This window comes from Schistosoma haematobium, chromosome 1 (genome assembly GCF_000699445.3).
Source record: "Schistosoma haematobium chromosome 1, whole genome shotgun sequence".
NCBI lineage: Eukaryota > Metazoa > Platyhelminthes > Trematoda > Strigeidida > Schistosomatidae > Schistosoma > Schistosoma haematobium.
Window position 1 is genome coordinate 79,585,887 of NC_067196.1, and position 5,495 is coordinate 79,591,381.

Genomic DNA, 5,495 nt, shown 5'->3' on the forward strand with positions numbered 1-5,495 from the left:
CCTCAAACAATTAAGTCATCCAGTTAAGAAGTTCTTAAACTGCTCCAAATGGTTTATGAGATGACCAAATTCCTAATGTTAAGGATCATCTCGACTGAATGAACATATCAATCTGAAGGGTGAGTGCGGTGATCCCATTTTAGGTGTTACGACTCACTAATATCGTTGAGCTCCCGCAATGATGGTCTTTGTATTCTGTACATCTGCCTCCCTGTCTACAACGGTCTTAATCGCTTGTGCTTGTTGAGACTTCAACATTTGTGGGAAGCATAGGATACAGTGGACAGCTGGACGATCTAGACTGTGGATGACCTAGCTCTTCTATCACACACGCAACAAAAAATGCAGAAGGCCAGTGTAGCAGCAGCAGTGGATCTCAATATACACAAAGGGGAAAGCAAGATTCTCCGATACAACACGACATGCACCAGTAAGGTCATTCTTGACCGAGATGCTTTGAAGGATGTAAGTGCCTCTACAAATCTGGGCGGCATCGTTGATGTGCACGGTAGACTTGATGCAGATGTGAAGGGCGCAAATCGGCAAAGCAGCAGCATATTTACAGCTGAAGAACATCTGGAACTCGAAACAACTGCCAACCAACACCAATGTCAGGGTTTTCAATACAAATGTCAACACAGTTCTACTGTCTACTGGGGCGGAAACTTGGGGGACTACGAAAACCATCATCCAGAGGTTACAAGTGTTTATTAACAGTTGTCTACGCAAAATACTTCAGATCCGTTGGCCAGACACTTAGCAAAAACTTACTATGGGAGAGAACAAACCAGACTTCAGTGGAGGAAGAAATCAGGAGAAGGCGCTGGAAATGGATAGGACACATTGAGGAAAGCATCTAACTATGTCATAAGGCATGCCGAGAAATGGAGACAGACATAAGAAGAATAAACAAAGATTGGATGGAACTAGTATGGAAGGCCCAGGACAGAATGGGTTGGAGAATGCTGGTCGGTGGCCTATGCTCGATTAGGAGTAACACTCATAATTAAGTAACAAGACTGACCATGCCTTCACGGCATGTTTTCACGTGGTCATCTTTCTTGATGCCTAATCGTGAGATGTTGAATTTAAACGTTTTTAGTTGGCTCATGTCCAGCTTCAAGGATTGTGTAGTTAGAACTACTACCATTTCAACTCGACCATACAAAAACCTGATTGGAAAAGGATTCTTAATTTCTATAAATTCTTACACTTATATTCAGGAAAATTCATGGCTTGGATTAGGAGTGTATGAGTATTGTATGGTGCTTAGTGAGTGATCAGAAATCAGACGTTAACGAACAACACAGGTTAACCGTGGGGCATGCACATTTTCAGACCGATAACAAGTGTCGGACAGACCTAGTTCGCTTCTCCTTGTTCATAAATGAACCTGTTCCGTTAAATTCAGACGGCCTTAAAATCAACGTGTAATGAGTTTACTGGACATCAGAACCCTACTGGAAATTTAAGTGACACTTTATCTGACTATAAATTGTTTGATGACGGCAGCAATCCTCGTATATAATCACTGACTTGCGTCATTGAATAATAGAATGAAATCACTCGAACGCGAGGATGTATTTTGAATACGCATGTTTCCTAAAATCGTTGAGCCCGACAGACCAGAAAAACAAGTGGTAAAGCGAAGAGGTGACAGAGAGACAAAAGAAGTGACGCGCAGTGGAGTGGTGGGTAAGTCAAGTCAATTTGATCAAGTGTGAATCGATATTTATAGTTAGGCGAAGGTAAGTTACAGACACGCGATAAATGAGGCAAGCAATTAACGCACGTGAAATCATGTAAAATGCAGTCAGGATTAATAGGTGACGTTGTAAACATTTGGCTTGAAAAGAATGAATGTATTGGTCTGTCCTGGAGCTAGAATAGACTGTGTAGGCTTGACATAGTACCAGCTTTTGCAAAATGAGCTTCTTTCTAATATTGGCAAATGAAGAACATCAGTAGTTATAAAACCTGATACATCTGCATTGTATTTTTCGATGAATTTTAGCATTACATTCGTTGTCACAATAAAAGTTTTTTTATTTATACATATGAAATGCCATTTGCATTCCTCCTGGAAATCTTCGTAAAATGGCTTTTGTTTGGGAGTGTGCATTATGCAACACAAAAGAACATAGTTTATGGTCATAGTGTGCCGTTTCTAATAATTAAAGAAATATGTCTCCAACCTATCTATAGAAAAGTATAGCTGTTAAGCGATGTGAAGATGAGTGTTGCATCATCAGTTTGTAACAGTACTCAAATTGGATTAAATTGAGGTATCGGCGTTTAGCTTTATTACTATATAGTTGTCAACTCAGTGTTGATATGACAATTCGGGAGGAAACTTTGATGCTGACGCACGACATTGCATCTGGAAACGCTCAACGACAACATCTGCATTCATTCTTCTTGATGATAAACCTAACTAAATTTTCGTTCACTCCTGACGATAATATGTAGTAGCAGGTCACCTTACGCTACGTTCAATGCGATCAGTTAATTATAAGCGTAAAAACTAGTTGCGAATAACAATATTCACTTGACCTCCAGTCCTTTCCTATACAGACTGAAGAAATCTGTTGGCTTAGTTTGGCATGTTTACAAGTTCTGCACGCTATTCATAAAGAACAGTGGTATTTATTCTCTGAGTATATCTTATAGTATTCATCGTCAAATTACATATCAAGACCACTGTTTATGCATTGATCGAGTTCATTTCAGTCGAAGTAATCCTTAAGAGTACCGCTATTTTTCTAGAGATGCTTATCATCTGTACTTTACGAGCGCAGATACAAAAAATTAGGGTATTGGTATTTATTCTCCACCGTTGAGTATATCTTTGAGTATTTTTTGTACCCATAGATGTTAAAGTCTCTTTGTAACTGCTGAATTCAGATTTTTTTTATTATCGTTAGGTACAGTGATATACAAACCTGCTTTTGTTTATGTTTAGTGTCTATCGCTTATCACGCTAGAAAAGACACTTTATCTAGGGATCAGTTTTCGCTGTGAAATCACACAAGAAATTTATAGTGCAAGTAAAACATCGTTGTGGCAGAGCTGGATGCTCTGGTTATTCTATTCTCATAAACGGCCTTCCTTATTCCAACCCTGACTATCCTTCCTTCATTTGAACTTACTCCACCATGGTAAATATCACAACTTATTGTTCTTTATTACTGCACTCTCTCATCTGGAGCCTCTGATCACATTTCACTCTCGCTACAAAATCTAGTATGAATTTAACCCAGTAATTTATCTTACCTCTGTCTATTCCACTACAAAATGTTAAGTATTGTTTAACGTTCAAACTCGAGTGCCCTCTCTTTTTTCAGAATCTTTCTCTAAGGGCACAGCTTTGGAATTTCTGACATGTGGAACAAACTGGACGTACATGTTTTCCAAAGGTCATATTTAACACCAAGCGATCTACAAGTCTAATTTATAACAACTATAAACTTTAAAAGTTGAATTGAATAAATAATTAGCAAGACCAAAATTCTAACACAATTATGCCGGGATTGGATCTGCTGCGTAGCGTGAGCACGATACCACTTTGGAAAATATTTTGACGTTTACTCAGTCAATCTTAAGGAATGAACTGATATTCACTTTTATAGACTGTATCAATTTAAAATGCATACTGAGAAGCAATAAATGTTGCAATTTGTAGATCATGCCTGCAAAAATGGCGCGTAACTTCCCTTGCATAAATATATTATGTCTATATCTATAATTCGAATCCGGGAATCTCAGAGAAAATATGAAATGCAGTTGACATAATCTGCACTCAAGCAGTCTTAGAGACTATTCTCATACATAAATTACAGGACAAGAATGTAGCATTGGATTCCGAGCTTAATCAAAGAAGGGAGTGAAGCTGGAATGATAGAGGATGATCAGGAAAACTCAGAGGCTATGAATAACTATTTTGGGGAAGTTTTCACTCAGGAACTTCTAGACGAAGAACCAGACTCACCGATGGCTTTGATTGAAACGATAAACTTAATGCTCTTAGCACCTTAGACATGGAAAAGTCAACAGGACAGGATGAACTACACCCAGAATCCCGAGACATATTGCATAATATTTCTTAACCCTATTCACTCTGATATTCAGTATGTCACTTGACCAAGGTGTGTTACCTATGGAATGGAAGGACGCAATCGTCATTCCCAAGCATAAAACAGGACCAAAACCACTTCCTTTTTACTACAGACATGTCAGCCTCGCCAGTGTTGTAGTTAAAATATTAGAATGTCATAATGACATTTGTGGAAACCAACAACATGTTAAACAGCGAACAACATGGTTTCAGAAATAGTTTATCTTGCAAAACAAACCTCCACATAACAAGAGAGCTCTTAATAGAGGCACTAGACAACGGAAACTCAGTGGATGTTGTCTACATAGACTTCATTAAGGCATTTGACAAGGTGCCAACAAATACACTGTTATTAAAGTTGAAAAATCTTGGTATTGCCAGGCCTCTCTTAAAATGGATTACGGATTTCCTAGTAGGTCGTAAACGGAGAGTAAGAATAAATCCCAATTGCTCCATCTGGAGACCAGTACTTAGTGGAGTACCTCAAGGTTACGTCCTAGGTCCTTTACTTTTTATAATGTATCTAAATGATCTTCCAAGTATAGAACAGTCTCCAATGTTATTGTACGCTAACGATGTAAAGATCTAGTGGGCAATAACCGGAGATACAGACGCATGTGCTCTTCAGGCAGACTTAAATAATATGATTAACTGGACTAAAGAGTGGCTGATGCCTATCAACGTGGCAAAGTGTGTCTATATTTACTCTAGAGATACAAAGGTTATTAAGTACAGCATAGAGAAAGTGCCTGTACCCGTGATCCGATTTCATAAGGATCTTGGGGTGACAGTGAATCATGATCTCAAGACCGCGGCCCATTGCCTGGAGGTCGTAGCTAAGCGGTTTGGAACCCCCTAGGCTTTAAGCCGGATATTCACCAAATTAGATACTACTGCGTTCACTACAATAAACAAAACCTCAGTAAGAACTAAGTTTGAAATTTACATTCAGGCTGCAAGCCCCTGTTTGAAAAGTGACTCGAATATCCTGGAAAAATCACAGAGGGCAGCTACCCATGCAATTTCAGATCTACAGTGTTTAACATGCAAAGAGCGTCTTGAAATCTAGGCACCTTCACTCTGTCCTATCGCAGACTAAGTGGCGATCAAATTTCGACGTATAGAATACTAAGAAACGATTTTGGACCTAATATATATTCTCTTTTTCTTCCCACTAGGCTGGGACATCTCAAAGGACATAGCAGGCGAGTAGAAAAGCTATGAACGAAAAAATACCCTTGACATACACATCGAGTCATCAACACTTGGAACCTGTTACCCGGAGCAGTGGTGTCCACACCTTAAATTGATTCATTCAGGTGAAGGCTGGAAAAAGGAATAACAGGCTGTAGGCATTCTGTACTACTACACAAATCTGAAT